Source organism: Myodes glareolus, chromosome 16, assembly GCF_982192425.1.
Source record: "Myodes glareolus chromosome 16, mMyoGla1.1, whole genome shotgun sequence".
NCBI classification, from domain to species: Eukaryota; Metazoa; Chordata; class Mammalia; order Rodentia; family Cricetidae; genus Myodes; species Myodes glareolus.
In genome coordinates this window covers 27,438,921-27,456,726 of record NC_142041.1, presented here as the reverse complement: position 1 = coordinate 27,456,726, position 17,806 = coordinate 27,438,921, and the positions used below count along the sequence as shown (strand labels likewise).

General features: G+C 42.0%; 1 long non-coding RNA gene across 1 annotated transcript in view; it reads right to left on the bottom strand.

The window, feature by feature from the left end:
* Positions 1 to 16,155, bottom strand: part of LOC146891430 (uncharacterized) — a 34,528-nt gene extending 18,373 nt beyond the window's left edge. Inside the window, exon 1 of the long non-coding RNA XR_014997444.2 lies at positions 15,974 to 16,155. This is a non-coding gene — a long non-coding RNA (uncharacterized LOC146891430). The remainder of the gene's footprint in view (positions 1 to 15,973) is intronic.
* Between the last annotated feature and the right edge of the window lie 1,651 nt (positions 16,156 to 17,806).

Genomic DNA, 17,806 nt, shown 5'->3' with positions numbered 1-17,806 from the left:
TGCGCAAAAGCAGCTTGATATCTTCGTGAATGAGACAGGAAAAATGCTGCCCCGTGAGAGGTCTCTTAAAAGTTAAATTTTTGCCATCATTTTGGGAAGAAACTTTCTTAAAGACTGTCGATATAAAAATGGGTGAATATGTCGTTCTAAGAGCTGAATCTGCCTCCACTGAGAAGAGAATCAGAAACATGAGCTCTCCGTGTTCACTGCACGAAGGAAGCCCATCGCCTGCGCGAGGCCATTGTTAGATCCACCACATCCCAGGAGTGGAGCAGTTCAAAGGTGAGAAGACATTCAGCAAGAAAGAGTTTGCCTTCCACATCGTTGCTAGAGACTGTCCTCCAGGCCAAGCCGTCACCATGTTGAAGAACTCGTTTGCCCCTCTTGCAAAAGAACCATGCCAGCTGGGCTTACTAACTATTAACTTCCATTTCGGAAGTGGGAGAGGGTCACAAGGCCCCCCACACACACATTTGGTTTTCCACCAGTAAATCTACCAATCTACCGCCTGTTCCAATTACCTCAGCCTTAAGTGATTGTGGCCTTGGGGAGAAAGGGGCTAGTGTGTGTGTGTGTGTGTGTGTGTGTGTGTGTGTGTGTGTGTGTTAGAGAGCGAGTCTAGAGGGGCTAGGGAGACCACTGGTAGGGGATCCATTTGTGTGGCTACTGAAAAGCCCTTATCCCTGTTGGGTAAAGCCTTTCCGAGCACAGCAAGGCTCAGGGAGCACCCACACGCATGTAGGTATCCTCCTCTCCTAAGCTTGTGAGGAAGCCCAATGAACTCACTGGTTTCCCAGGATGAACTTGGACAGAACCCTGCCTCAGTGAGCCATTTGTATCTTAGGAGAAGGTATAGACATTGCTTACACGTCCTCCAGGACCGTATTTTAACAACGAACCTGTTAAGGAAAGGCTAAGACCACAGCCTGGTTTATCTTAACTTCCCAAGAAGGAAGCACCAGAAAGCCAAACGAGACTGAACTGGGGTCAAGAGGCAGCAAATTGTTTCCAAAAGCAAACCCCTGGAACTCCGGCGGCTCATCACAAGGCAGTGTCTTGTTTGAACTAGCCTGTCCTTTCAGCAGGAGGGGCCTTGCTGATCACGGGATAAAATTATTTTAGAACCAAAAGAGAATTGAGGGATTATCTAATACCACTCCGCCACTGGAGGACACTTAGGCCCTGGGAGATTAAAGCGCTTGCTGCACTCACGTGTTAAATTGGTTGACCGAGAAGCAGAAGGAAGAAGAACGTGAGCAGGGAGGGCAAGATCAGAGGGAACCTTCATCCGGCGATGGATGGCGATGCAGACGGAGACCCACATTGGAGCACCGGACTGAGCCCCCCAAGGTCCAAAGGAGGAGCAGAAGGAGGAAGAACATGAAAAAGGAAATCAGAACCGCAAGGGGAGCGATCACCCACTGATACAAGGCGACTGATCTAATGAGAGTTCACCAAGGCCAGTTGACTGAGACTGAAGGAGCGCTTGATCCAACCAGATTCTCTGGAGGAGGCTGGATTCCCTGAATGTGGCTGGCCCGAAGTCTTTCTAAAAAGCCATTGACAATGACTCTGGGACTTGTTTCCTCTGCATATTCTGGATTTTGGGGGATCCAGTCTGATTGGATACTCACCTTCCTGGTCCTGGAGGGAGCGGGGAGGAACTTGAACTACCCACAGGGCAGGAAACCCTGACTGCTCTTAGGGATGGAGAGGGAAGAGGAGAGGGAGTGGGGGGAGTGGGAGGGTGTTGGGAGGAGGGGCGGAAATGGAAACTTTTATATTTTAATAAACTTTAAAAATAATAATAATAATAATAATTTAAAAAAATGGTTGCAGAAGTGGAATTATGACCCAAATTCTCCTGATCCTCACTGAGGAATTTTTTCCACGACACCAGTTTTCTCACTCCTCCTCTGTGGAGATTCTAAAGGAAGCAGCGTGTGGTGGAAAGAGATCTCTAAACCCTAAGCTCTGAGTTTCTCGCTCCTTGTTTGAGTAATAGAATTCTGGAAGCCATAACGGCCTTTAGCTCATCCCACATGAAACTCTCACATATTAGCAATCTCTGCATGGGCAACAAGCTTTCGTGAGTCTCTTCGGGGCCACAGACATCTGCCTTGGTCACCTTTGAGAACTGTGACAAATGCCTAAGAAAACAATACGAAAAAAGAGTTTTGTTTTGACTCGGTCTACCCTCAGTTGACTCATAGCTTGGGACCTGTGGTGACATCACCATGCGAGCAAGGTGCAGAGGAAGCCCTCCCACTACAGCAGAAAGTGAAAGGGGCTGGGGGGGGGGGGGGAGGAGAGAAGGAAAGGGGGCGGAGTTCAGTCTCCTCTTCAGGGACACACACCAACTGATCCAGACCTCCTATTGGTTCTAAGATAGCACTATAGTCCGCCCACAGCGCCATGGTCTGGGGAGCTGATAAAACCTGGGGGAAGTTCTCTTTGATGGCTTGAAATCAGTTTCCCTGAAGCTTATGGTTGTATTTCCAGGAAAAAGCCTTCACCTCTTTTTATGTGACACCCACTGCCATTTACTTCACCAGACTCGCTCTGAGAGTGTGCATTACCTGGGGTCTATTCCACATTTTAGCTATAAACCTGACCTTGTCTGTGCAGTCTAATCTGAAAAATGATTCCTAACTGTTGTCAAATATAATCATGTAAATTTTTAATCGCTAGGCACATGTAAATACGCAGTAACTATTAGAAACTTCTTTCTTATTTTAGAGTGTGTGCGTGCCTGTGTGCATGGGTGCCCGACTGCCTACCGGGCATACATGTGTGCGTGTCTGTGTGTGTATGTTTGTGTGTCTGGTGTCTATGTATGGGTACATATGCCAAGACATGTTAGTGGAAATAGAGGACAACTTGGTTCTCTCCTTCCATCTTGTGTGTCACAGGCGTCAAACACGAGTCATCAGGATTGGTGACAAGCACATTTGCCCACTGAGTTACTTCTATGGCCCCGGGGTTCTTGTTTCTGTTTTTGTGTGATCATTTGTTTCTAAGAGAGGTTCTTGCTATGTAGTACAGGCTGGTCTTAAATTCATTATCCTTGCCTGGATTATGTCTCACTTTCCAAATGCTGATATTACAGGCGTGTACCGAATCCAACTTAGACACTATTTTTTATTAACTATTACATTATTAATCTTTTCTTATGTGGATCTCAAACTAAATCCATGATACGTTAGACAGAATGTGACCTCTAGACGTGAGGTTGGAAATTTTTCTGTGAAGGGCCAGGGGATTTGGAAGCCTCCTATCACAAGCCCTCAGCTGCATTTCTAGCATAAACTACTATGGAGAATTTAAGTGTGGCTGTGGCCCACAGAAATTGGTTGGATCTGACCTGAAGTTTGCCATCTCTGTTCTGAGAGCTTTATCAATCTCCCCACCTGTCTTCAGTTTGCCAATGGCCCTTTACAACGTGTCATCAAAAGCTCTGCACACCTTGCTTTAATGGTGCCTAGGGTAGCATAATAGGGTTAATAAATAGTTTGCATAGGATCCCAACCAATTGTTCGAGGCAGTGGGCTTTGCAGGTAAGAAGAGCGTATACATGAACAGGCAACATGATTCAGCAGTTAAAAGTGACAGCAGTAACTGTGAGTGCTGAGGGTGGGAGGAAGAGTTTATCCCAGGGATGGGCTCCGAATTGGTTATCCCCATTCCAAACGGTCAGTCCTGAAGTCGTTTTCACACAAGTAACACTAAGGAACTGGGAAGGCTGGGCTTACATACATGTACAAGTAACAGTTAGTGATATTGAGAAGGAGCAAAGGGGTGTACATGGGGAAGGAAACTGAGGGGAAGGAAAGGAGGGGGAAATGATGTAATTCTATTTTAATTTAAATTAATTTAATTTAATTTTTTAAAGATATTCTTGCATGCAGTTGCAGGCCTGATGACCTATGTTTGGTCCCCGAACAGTAGGAGTGGATCGATTTCCAAAAGGCGCCTCTTGACTCCACACTCTCATGCACAGGGCCCATAGCTACATGTGTGCACACACAAATAATTTCCTTAATGAAAAGCACTCACACTAATTTATTTTTAGTTTCAAAATACACTTCCATCAACACTTACTCATTTTATTTATCCACTCTCGCACATGCTTGTTTACACTCCTCCTGTTTGTGGTCACCTAGAATCCGGATCGCTGAGAGCAACTGTGAGACAGATGTCTTACTGAAACAGCTGGAGCCAGTCACCTGTGAGCCTCCGGCACTGAAACAGCTGGAGCCAGTCACCTGTGAGCCTCCAGCACTGAAACAGCTGGAGCCAGTCACCTGTGAGCCTCCAGCACTGAAACAGCTGGAGCCAGTCACCTGTGAGCCTCCAGCACTGAAACAGCTGGAGCCAGTCACCTGTGAGCCTCCAGCACTGAAACAGCTGGAGCCAGTCACCTGTGAGCCTCCAGTCGGCTCTTCCCTAAACAGGTCATGGCATTCTGAGAGGGATGCTTCAATCTATTGTCTCCACGAGGGCAAGAGATGAAAAGGCTCTACCCTAGCAAAGTACACAGACCTTAAAAGCAGCAAATAAGGCAGCAATGTAGTTCCAGCACTTCTACAGCAAGACAGGAGGTGAAAACGAGAGAATTCCCAGGAGCTTGAAGGCCACCTAACCTGGCTCTCCAGAAGCAAACAAGAGGCCCTGCCTTAAACCATGCAGAAGGCAAGGACTAGCACCTGAAGTCGCCTTGACTTCCAATAGTATGTATCCTGGTATGTGCACACATGAACTTGAATATACACATTTATACAGTTTTGTTTTCTTTTGAAAGAGCTATGGCCTATGGCATGACTCTGTGGGTAAAGGCACTTGGTGCCAAATGTGATTGATTTGAGTTCAATCCATAGACCCACGTGGTGAAATTGACTTCTGCCAAGTTGTTGTCTGAAACCTAGTGCGGTGCCTCACACCCTTAATCCCAACACTGTGGAGGCAGAGGCTGGCAGGTATCTGTGAGTTTGAGACCAGTCTGGTCTATAAAGGTATCTTGACTTCAAAACATGGGTCTAAGGATATGTTACTTTAGAAAAGAGGTTCTGCTTTTGTTTCCACAGAGGATAGAAAGCTGTGGATTCCTTACCAGCTAATATGGTTTGATGGATCAAGATCGCCCCCTGAAAAGTCTTCATAAAGCCCCCAAATACTTCATCCAACAAAAAATAGGAAGCAGTTTGAAGAGAACACTGCCCAAATTCCCTAAATGAGTGTTTATAAATGTTTGTTTACATTTAAAGGGGGATATGCTATAGAGATGAGTACTTTGCATTTGTATGGTTTATTGATACACATTTAAGGTCAATTTTGTTATTTGTATATTTCTGCTCTCAATTAAGGTATTGTGCTTATTATTATGCAGCTCATTTAAAATGTAATTTTAATTAAAAACAAACAAACAGACCTGGCATTGAGCCATCACTAAAGGATCGGCTGTTTCTCGGTAGATAGTGTGTCAGGTTCTGCCCACAAAGGAGAAGTTTTCCCTCATTTTTTTATTTCTCTGTAATAAAATATGGATCGTCAAGTATCACCAGGCACTTCAAGAAAAACTCCAATATTTAAAACAGAAACCAATGTGAATGTGCTAAAGGAAGTAGAGATTAGAAACAATACAAGAAACCTTCCTGCATACACGCACGCGTGCACACTCACACATGCACGCACGCACACACACACACACACACACACACACACACACACGGTAGGGAAGGGAGAGAAAGAATAACTTAACCTCTTCAGTGAGAGTTTAATAGCCTGTTAGGGAAAGGTATTGAATGCTGACGTCCCTTCTCCACAGGAGGAGGTCCCAAGACCTCCCAGGAATAATCATAATAAAGTTTCAATTATAAGTAAGCACGGTGAGAGGATAGCAATGATATGATGTCATAACATTGTTATAATTATACTTGTAGTAAAAATACATGAATATTCTCCCTCCTCCTCTTCTTTCTCCTCTTAGGATACCTGATTGTACAACGTTCACCCCTCTTGTGATTGTACACATGGGCACAATACTCTCATGATGAGAGGAAAGAAGGCCTTGTGAACATGTTAGGCTGCATAGTGGTTATGTAACATAAACACTGCAATATCCCCATGGTCAGTCTGAGAACCTGCAGAGCTGTTAAGTTACTAACAGGTGGAAATATTTGCCCTGTGGATACCCAGGACAGTGGACAATTCATGTCTTGCTCAGGAAAGAATGGGACAGCATCAAGTTTTATCATGTGGCTCAGAATAACATGGAATTAAAAATTCCTAGAATTTTGTATTGCCAGACTGTAGTTAACTGACAGTTAACCATGAGTAACAAAACCACAAAACGATGCTTTCTTGGATAGAGGAGACTGATGTATCAGAAAAGAGGTGTAATTCACTAAAAAGTAATTCGGGCAAAACCCTAAAGCTGAAGAAAGGAGGTCCCAGGCTGCAATAGCCGACGAAGGTGCCTCGGAATGCATACTGCACCTCTACTTCCTCACATGAGGAAGCTTGGCTCGCCTGACTGGTGACCCCACAGCAGCAGGAGGAAGCAAATCCCTCACACAAAGAGATTTTCAGTGTGGTGGGTCAGCATCACCCACAAAGTCTCACTCAGATACGTTTTCCTCCAGACAAGGCAGTGTTTGGCTCTCAGTAAGTGATGAGCCTCATCCAGATGATTGACTATTCTGTCCCATTATTATGACAGACAGATTTCACTCCGGCCCCCAGGCTGGTGGGACCTTAACACTCTGACTCCAGGAGGGACCCTCCCCAAGTTCTCCAAAGCAAGTTTTATGTGAATATTTATGCTTGCCTCTTGTGTTCCGCAGAGTTGACATGGGAAAAACCATGACAATGAAAGCAAAGGTGTGACATGCATATCTGCCTTTTCACATGCCTTTGAAAACATCGGATCTGAAGGGGCAAATGGGATACATACATGGACCCTCTTACAACGAAGGGAAGGTGTGTATGATCATCTATGCACGAAGTTTAGAAAGATGTAAGCAGCTCACTGAGGAATCCAGGGCTTGGAAATCACACCCAAGCCCTCTGGCACAACCTAAGTACCTTCTTCCATATCTAAGATGTAAGAGACAGAGACAAAGGAAGTGAAAATGTAGGACTCTTTTTTTCAAAATTCACAAGACAATAGTCAAAGATGCATGAAACATTTCCTACATGTTCTCTCTCTTTCTGACCTCACAGCTTTTGTTTGGTATCTAATGCCATCCCAAGAAGGAAACTTTTAAATTATTAGCATAATTTTTTGTCATTTCTCTTTATATTGTGCTAAAGTTTTAAAATTTATGGCATATACTTTACACATAATCAATGTATCCATCTAAAGTACTTTCACAGAGTTGCGTGATGATTTCCGCAATCTAATTTTAAAAGATTTTCATCATCCATGAAAGCAACACCCTCAGTCCCATTAACATTTCCAATTAGTCCCTTTCCTACCCCCAGACAATCATTAATCCTTCTGTCTATGTATTTTGTTCATTTAGGATACATAGAATAAACTGACTCATACTATATATGGTCTTTTACTATGCCTGTTTTTAGTACAAAAATTGGACTATTTAATTGTGATATCCTATATATTCTTCAATTTGTGAAATAATTAAAGTTTGTGTGATGGTTCATCTCTGGAAAGCCCTCTTAGCTAGACAGGGGAAACAAGAGATCCTACTTTCAACAAGGTGGAAGACAAAGACTTACATCCCAGGTTGTCCTCTAACCTCTATGTGGGCTCCATGGCATGTATGTACCAACATATGTATGAACATATGCATCATACAAACTAACCACAATGCAAGCCGTTATAATAAAACAAGCCATAACCATTTCATATTACAGTACATGAAAGAATAGCAGAATCAGAGCTGCTATGTTTTAAAAGCAGGTCAGTCACATTTAATAGCATAAGAGATATAATAAATTAGTTTGAAAATGAAGTTATATTTGAAAAAGGTTAGTAAACACATTCGAAAAAGAACAAAAGGAAAATCTAGAAATTCAAACACAATTCCACAGGTAGGGAACCCTTTTGGAGAGTTAAAAAATAAGGGGCCACTTTATAACTTACCTTTCCATTTTATAAGGCAGAGATTTGCATGATTCTAAACCACAACAACCTGCAAAAGAAAAGTCAGGCCAGTTTCCACCACGAGTGTGGTAGCAATATATTAGTTCAATGACAGAAAAAAAAGATCAATGTAATTCTTATTCAAAGGATGAGAATAATGCAACTATTTTGATGGATGAAAATTATGAATGGACAGACATCCATTTATTTTTGAGAAAAATGGTAGCTAACCTGAGGTGGTGCGTGCTTTTAATCCCAGCACTCAGGAGGAAGAGGCAGGTGGATCTCTGTTTGTTCGAGGCCAGCCTGGTCAGTAGAGTGAGTTCCAGAACAGTCAGGGATATGCAGAGAAACCCTGTCTCAAAAACAAGCAAAAAACCAGAAAGTGTGCTCCCAGAAGTCCTCAGAACACACAGACACCAGCAGTTTCCCTTGGCCATAGGCCATGTACCAAACTGCCTATTATCACTGTCACGAGAAAACACGGCAAGAAAAAGTCCAAACCAGTGCAGGCAGGCAGGTAGAGAAGAACTTACTCGATGATTAGGTAAGAAAGGCTGGAACTGGCACTTTTTGCACTTGCTAAAATCCAAAGCAATTTGCAGGTAAATCAATAGGACTAAAAATAAAATGTAATTGTTTGGTCAAATATAAGGCCAATATACGGAAGTCAATTTTCTATTACATTTTTCTATTGCATTTTTTATTACAGACAAAAACTATTTAGAATATTCATCACATTTTTAATATATTTTTATTTTATGTGTGTAAGTGTTTTGTTCACATATGGGTCTCTGTGCCATGTGATTCCCTAGTACCCACAGAGACCAGACAAGGATGTTGGATCCCTGGCAACTAGAATTACAGATGGTTGTGAGTCATCATGTGGGTGCTGGGAACTGAGCCTGGGTCCTCTTCAAGAGCAGCCGATATTCTTAATAGCTGAGCTGTCTCGTCTCTCTAGTCCCTTCTTCACATTTTAAAAGAAGCCATTTTCAATAATGTCATGAAAACACTTAACAAAAGATATATAAGTCCTCTGTTAATTTTTCTTTACTAATTATTACAAAGCACTCAAGAATACTAACTAAAATAAAACATATATCATATTCCCTGAACTCAAGAGTCAATATTTAGGAGGTGCCATGTCCCTTAAACTGGTCTATAGATCAATAAATTCCAAATAAAATTCCAACAGGTTTTGCTCTGCTCTACCTCTTCAAAACTTAAAGAAAATAAAGAGATTTGCTTTACCCAATACCAATGCTCTCTATAAAGCTAATTTTTACAATGCAATATCAGTATGATAACAAATTAACCAAAAGAACAAATTATAAAAGCCAGAAATTGATCCTCACATGAATGGAAAACAAGTATAAGATAGAGACATCATTGTAGATCTATAAGAAAAGAATGGGTTGTTATTGTCATTCTGGAACCATTGACCATTTTTATTGTGGTGCCTTGAATCTCCCTTCCCAGGCTCAAGCTAAGATTTAAGCACCTCCATAACAGTGTTTGGGGGGCAGGGGGACTTCAGAGATTGGCTTGGCAAATGGACTGAAGCTATTATCAAGGAATGAGTTGGTTTCTTTAAAAAGGAAAGTTCAGGCCTGTTTGGGAGCCTTCCCTACTCTTGACCTTCTTCATATCCCATGGTAGCATATCAAAAATTTCTCTCAAGATGGAGGTTTGTTGATCTTGGGCCTCTAAGACTCCAGAATCCTGAACCAATTAATTTCTGTTCATTATAAATTATTCAGTTTGTGACCATCTGAGATAGCAGCACAAAATGCAAAAGAAGAAAAAAAGAAAGAGAAATGCTTTTGCCTTATGTGACATACAAATCCAATTCCAGGTAGACTAAAAGTCTAATTTGTGGAAGACAGAACTAAAACATTTTTGAAGAAAATGCAAGAGATGTCCTCAACATATAGAAAAGAGAAAAATGTTAACCAGACTTAAGGGGCATGGCTATCAAGAGAAAAGTTTGATAAATGTGACTACATTAAAGTTAAGGTGGCCTGTTCATTGCCAAAACCATAGAAATGGTGAAGATATTTGAACCCACATAACTTGAAAAATTAATAATATTCAAAATCTACAAAGAACTTCTGTAAGAGAAAAAAGGGTGGGGCTGGATAGGGAGGGAAGCGGGGACGATCTGAAGAGCGTGGTCAGAATATATGGTAGGAAAAACTATTTTCCCAATAAAAAATAAAAAGAACTGTTATAATCCAACAGAAAGAAAAGAAGGCTATGAACAAAGTTTTAATAAGCACTTCACAAATGATAAACTATACGAAAATATGTTCTGCCTCCTTACTTACTGGAAAAATATGTTAAAAACCAATTAAGAAAGTGCATCCCCACTCACAAGATTAGCAACAGTTCTACTCTCGGCTGCTCACAGCATGGCTAGCTTGTGAAACAATTGGAATCCACACACTGCTAAGGGAAGTGGAACCTGGGACAATCATTTAGGAAACAACCTGGCATTGTTTCTATTTTTGAAGGGCTACTTACCATCTGAACAGCAAGGTCAATCATATATAGATCATGAAGAGATTCTTGGGGATTCACAACAAAAATTATATAATTGTGTTTCTATTTATAATAGTTAAAATGGTTGTAATGGTTAAAAATACAACAAGCACAAATATATTTGGCAATAACTTATGGTTTGTTCATACAATAGAATATTTCAGAGCAATGAAAATGAATACCACACATACACAATGATACAGAAAAATACTTAATATTGGGTGAAATAAAAGCAAACCCAAAATACATGTAGAATAAGCCTATTTGAATATAGATTTTTTAAATATCTTATGGATATAACAAAGTATTGAAGAATTAACTTTAAGTGGGTGATAAATGTGATGGTCATTCTTGGTTATCAACTTGTCTACATCTGGTGTTACCTAAAACCCGGGCCATTGGGTACAGATGTGAGGGATTTTTTTCCCTTAATGACATCATTTGAAGTGGGAACAACCACTTTCAATCCATATCTTTTGAGGTGGGAAGATCCACCTTTAATCGGGACCACACCTTCTGCTGGCAGCCTGCATAAAGAACATGGAAGGAGGAAGTTTGCTCTCTCTTTGCCTGCTTGCTCTAACTCTCACTGGCAAGTCCATTCCTTCACTAACATTAGAGTCTGTTCTTCAGGATTCTGCATATACTGAAGACCAACTGAGAAATCCAGCCTTGTGAACTAAGCAACTTCCAAATCCTTGTACCTTCTGTTGGTAGACAACCATCTTTGAACAGCATATAGCTGAACCACAGCCTATGAGCTATTCTAATAAATCCCCATTTAGATATATATTCATTTTATAAGTTCTGTTCCTCTAGAAGACCCTGACTATTACAGGTGTTGGTATTAGAAGTAGTTCTAGAGGAACAGAATATAAGGATGAATATTTTGAGTATATGGAATAGGCCTTCCAATTTGCCACCACTTACAGTTACTGAAGCCTCTCCTGGAAGCTTGGAGAAAACTGAAAGCCCCTGGTGTGAACTATTTTACAAAGTTAAGGAGACAAATGCATTTGATTATTGTGATTCACCAGCTGTGAGAGGCAACAGATTTGGTGACTCTGTATATTGAACTTTTGACAATTTGTGAAAATAAGGAAAATTATGATGCCGGTCGTTTGCTTCTAGCATCTCTAAACAAACTGACAAAGGAAAAGAATGAGCTCCATGCTAAGATTAACTAACTCCTAACATCTTAGAATATGGTCAAATAAAACAATGAGCTCAATGAAAAACCTGACCAGCTCCAGATGTGCACAACAGTCGAGAGGTTTGTAAACCCTGGAAGAGAATCTTCTCACCAGCAGCCACAGAACTCAAGCTGTGGGAAAGCCAACCAAAGCCCTTATTATAAAGTTAGATGAGATACAGTGAAAATTCAAGGCCCAGCCTCAGAGGGTGTTTGCTGCTGAAGGAAGAGCATTAATTGGTAAAGAAAGGGATCCTGTAACTTGGGGTGGGAATGTGTAGGAGGACCCTATTGAAGCTGAAAACTGAACCCTTGGATTCTCAAGGCTTTATCTCACCTGAGGAAGGAGTCTCTCACTCTCAGCAAAGATTTACTCCTACTTCCACCCCATAAAATACTGCCTTTCCCTTCTTTGGCTGCAGAGATTAACCCCTCACTATCTGCTAAACCAGAAGTGACTTTCTCTGAAGGAGGTATCAGGCAAGACAATACTGATGTCCCTTGGGAAACACCAATAGTTGCTTCAACACCTCAACAATAACCAGACGAAAGGTTAAGCAGGCTCCTAGAGGAGAAACAAAAAGTGTAGTCCAGGAGGAGGTGTGCTACACTGCTAAAAAGCTTAGCAAGGTTGCTAATTCATTCAAGCGATGTCTGGGGATTGTGTATGGGAATGGATTTCAAAGGTGTGGGATAATAGTGAAAGGAAGGTAAAGCTGGATCAGGATGACTTCATTGATATACGTCCACTGAGTGAAGAGCCTAGGTCTAATATGGAAGCTTGCACGATTTAAAAAAAGTGTCAAAGTTTGTTTGAATGATTGGCTGAAGCACTTGTGGAAGGATGGGCTACGGAGAAGGAGCTGGAGATGCCTGATAGCTGCTGGCTTAGTGTAGAAGGGATGTTATGACTCAGGGAAATTGCAATGGTGGAGTAGGTACGCTGTGTTAAACTTAATCTTCCACAATAGGAAAGCCCAGAAGACCCACCGTTCACTAATCCTATAAAACCTATCCAGAATGGTGAGAGGGCACCAGGACCAAAACTTTGTTGCTGCCCCTTTTCAGTGCCAGACCTTAGAATTGGAGACGTTGCTGCTCAGTTGGATGAATTAAATGCAATGGGTTCAATTGGGCCCCAAAGTCATAGGTGACAAGGAGCTTCACTGAATCACCAAACACAAGATGATAACAGCTTTTATAATAGACAGCAAAGACAAAGAAATGTCCACAATGGCCTAACCTATAATGGGTAGCAGCATAGGCAAAAGAATTTTTCATGGTGGCATGATTCCTTTGGACCTTTGTACTGGCTGATCAATCCTGGTGTGCCCAGGCATGAAACAGATTAAAAGCCTAGTGCACTTTGTTTAATCTGTATAAGCAGAAAACTTCCAAAACACATGAAAGAAGGACTATATTGGATCATGGCAAAGGGAAATTTGGCCCATGAAACAATTTCCAAACTTGAGTCAGTTTACAGACTTAGAACCCCTTGCATAAACAGATGGTGTCCCCTGGTGAAGGATCTTGATAAAAGACCTACAAATTTTACTGTCAACTTGTCTCTAGTCCTTCTCTAGAGATACCTAGTACCTTCTAAAAGGGTAACTATTCACTGGGGGGACAATTTCCAGGGTCTATTGGATACTGATTCTGAATTGATGCTGATTTCAGGAGACACCAAGAAATATCATGGCCCTCCAGTTAAAATAGAGGCTTATGGAAGTCGGGTGATTAATGGCATTTTGGCTGGAGTCTGACTCACAGTCAGTCCAGGGGGGCCCCCAAATTCATCCTGTGGTTGTTTACTCAGACCCAGGCAGGAATCTCACGTTGATTCCCTGACATGTTGAGTGGGGGTTATTAGGGTTAGAAAGGGTTGCTTCTGCCAGGGAAAACAGGGAATAAAGATTGTATCACCTCCCTGGAGAGATTGAAGAAATGAGTGGTACAATCAAGGACTCAGTGGAGGCAGGGGTGGTGATTCCCACCACATCTCCCTTTAGTTCTCCTCTCTGACAAGCGCTGAAGGCAGATGGACCATGGAGAACAACAGCTGACTACTGGAAACTCAATGGAGTAGTGACTCCAACCTCAGCTGCTGTTCCAGATGTGGTGTCCTTACTTGAGCAGATTAACACATCTCCAGGTGCATAGGATGCAGCTATTGACCTAGAAAATACCTTTGCCTGTCCATAAGGAGCACCAGAAGCAATTTTCTTTGTGTTGGTAAGGCCAGCAGTATAACTTTACAGTTTTACCTCAAGGATATATTTATGAACTTTTCAGCCGGGTGTCATATCTTAGTTTGAAGAGGTCTTAATCGTCAGTTTCTTCAACAAAATATCATATTAGTTCACTATACTGATGACATAATGCTGATTGAACCAAGTAAGCAGGAAGTAGTGACCCATTTGTTGGTAACACATATGTGTATCAGAGGATGCAAAGTAAATCCAACCAAAATTCAAGGACTTTCTACCTTGGTGGAAATCCTTAGGAGTCCAGTGGTGTGGGGCATACAGAAATATTCACTCTAAGATGAAGGATAAGTCATTGTACCTGGCCCCACCCACCACCAAGAAAGAAAGACAATGTTTAGTGGGCCTAGTTGGATTCTGACGATAGCACATCCCTCTCTTTGGGATCCCCAGACCCATATACCAGGTGACTCAGAAAGCTGCTTGCTTAGAGTGGAGTCTAGAACAAGAGAAGGCTCTTCGACAGCTGTGCAGGCTTCTCGACCACTTGGACCATATGACCCAGCAGACCTGATGGTACTTGAGGTGTCAGTAGCAGATAGGGATGCTGTTTGGAGATCTTTGACTTTGGGATTTTGACACAAGGCTTTCTCATCATCTACGGACAACTATTCTCCTTTTGAAAGGCTGCTCAGCCTGCTTTGCGACCTTAGTGGAACTGAAAGTTTGACAATGGGCTACCAAGTTACCATGTGACCAAGTCGCCCATCATGAGTGAGGTATTAAGTGTGGTACAAAGTCATAAAGTAGAGTGTACACAGCCATAATCCATTATTAAACGGAAGTGGTATATACATGATCAGGTGAGCAGGTCCTGAAGGCGCAAGCAAATTTCATGAAGAAGTCACCCAAATGCCTATGATTTCTACTCCCATTACGATGTCAGCTGCTGCCAAGTCTGCACCCATAGTCTCATGGGGTGTTGCCCTATGATCAGTTGATGAGAAGAGAAGACCAGAGCCTGGTTTATTGATGGTCCTGAACGTTATGCAGGCCCCACCCAGAAGTGGGCAGCTGCCGTATTACAGCCCCTTTCTGGAAGAATCATGAAAGACACTGGCAAAGGGAAACCTTTACTGTGGGCAGCTCTTTGGGCAGTACACATGGTCATATATTTTGTTTAGAAGGACAAATGGTCAGACGTGTGGTTGTTCATTGATTCATGGGTTGTAGCCAATGGATCAGGGACTTGGTCAGGGACTTGGGAAGAGCAGGATTGGAAAATTGATGAGAAAGACATCCGGGGAAGTATGTAGATCAATTTCTCTAAACAGACAAAGGATGTGAAGATACTTGTGTCTCATGTAAATGTTCACCAAAAGGTGACTTTGGCTGAGGCAGAGTTCAGGAATAACTTAAGTAGATAGAATGACCCATTCTGTGAACAGTCAGCCTCTTTCCCCAGGCATTCCTGTCATTCCCCAATGAGCTCATGAACAAAGTGGCCTCAGTGACAGAGATGGAGGTTATGCATGGTCTCAACAATGTGGACTGCCACTCACCATGATTGACCTAGCTACAGCTACTTCTGAGTGCCAGCTCTGCCAACAGCAGAGACCAGTACTGAATGCCAGACATGACACAATTCATCGGGGTTACCAGTCAGCAATCTGTGGCAGATAGGCTACATTAGACCCCTTCCTCTGTGGGAAGGACAGGGTTTTGCCTTTACTGGAGTAGATATTTATTATGGTTATGAATTTGTCCTTCGTGAATGTAATGCTTCTGCTAAAACCACCACTGATGTACTTACAGAGTGCCTTATTCACCATCATGATATTCCACATAGTATCTTGTGACCAAGAAAATCACTTCATAGTCAAAGAAGTATGACAGTGGACCCGTGATTATGGAATACACTGGTCTTACCTTGTTCCCCATCATCCTAAAGCAGCTGGCCTGATAGAACGATGGAATGGCCTTTTCAGGACATATACAGCACCAATTAGGTGGCAACGTCTTGGAGGGCTTGGGCAGGGTTCTCCAGAAGGCTGTATATGCTTTGATGCCATGTCCAATATATGGGATGGTTTCTCCCATAGCCAAAATCCACAGGTCCTGGAATCAAAGGGTGGACCACTCATTAGCACCCCTAGTGATCCACTAGGAAACTTTTTGCTTCCTATTCTTACAACTTTAAGCTCTGCTGGCCTAGAAGTTTTGTCTCTAGAGAGGGAAGTGCTGCTGTCCAGAACCACAAGAAACATTCCATTGAACTGCAAGCTCAGACATCCCCCTGACCACTTCGGGCTTCTAATGCCCTCAAGCCAACAGGCTAAGAAGGGAATAACAGTGTTAGGAGGGGATATCGATCCAGATTACCAAGGGGAAACTGGATTGCTTCTCCACAACAAAGGTAAGAAAGATGGTGTCTGGAATGCAGGTGATCCCTTAGAGCATCTCTTGGTGCCACCATGTTCTGTGATAAAAGTCAGTGGAAAACTACAACAGCCTAATCCAGGCAGGATGACAAACAGCACAGACCCTTCAGGAAAGAAAATATTGGTCATTCCTCTAGGAAAAGAACCAAGACCTGTTGAGGTACTTGCTGGAGGGGGAGGAAATACAGAATGGGTGGTAGAGAAAGATAGTTACAAACCAACTAAGATCACATGACCAGTTGTAGAAACTAAGATTATTGATATCAGTGTTTCTGCCACATATGTGTTTCTTAGAGATGTTTCTGTTTTCTTTTCTTGATATCTTTATCATATACTGTAACATAATTAAGAGAATATCAGCGGTTATCATATTTAAGTTTGAGATGCTAAAAAATGTCCATCAAGGCACATTGCCACCTGTCCTAAAATTTATTATGCGTTTGTGGCTGTACTAGGGATAGTTCTATCATGCTTGGCATAATTGTAACCTAGTTAAATTTATAACACGTTTGTGATTGTATGTGGGATGGTTATATCATGTTAGGTGTAATTATGACCTGGTTGTTGTTTTCACTGGAAATTAGGTATGATGTAAGAACATACCTATAATTGGTGTGTCAAATTGCTAAGGGGCAGCCTTAAGATGACTCTTCTTGGTTGTCAACTTGACTATACCTGGAATTAACTAAAACTCAAGCAGTTGAGTGCACCTGTAAGACATTTTTTTCCTAATTAAGTCATCCGAAGTAATAAGACACACTTTTAGTCAAGATTTTTTGAGATAGAAAGACTCACCATTAATTAAGATTTTTTTTTAATGTGGGAAGTGTGATGGCTAGTCTAGGTTGTCAACCTGACTACATCTGGAATCAACTAAAATACAAAAATGGAGAGCACACTTGGGAAGGATTTTTGCTTCATTTGAAGTAGGTAGATCCATTTCTACTCTATATCTTCGAGGCAGAAAAACACATGCCTTTAATCCATATATTGAGGCAAGAAAGCACACTTTTACCTGGGCCGTGTATTCTGGAAGTCCATATAAGAACATGGAAGGATGCTTTTGCTCTTTGCCTGTTCTCCCTCCCCTTGCCGCTGGCATTAGAGATTACTTCTTTAGGATGACAGCATCTCCTGGAGACCAACTGAGACATCCAACCTTGTGGACTGAACAAGTACTGGGTTATTAGACTTCCTGTTCATAGCCAGCTGTTGTTGGATCAGCCTGTAAGACATCCTAATAAATCCCCTTCCTATTACTCTAGAGAACCCTGACTAATTAGGAAGATACACCTTTTTTGCCACACCTTTTGCTTGGAAT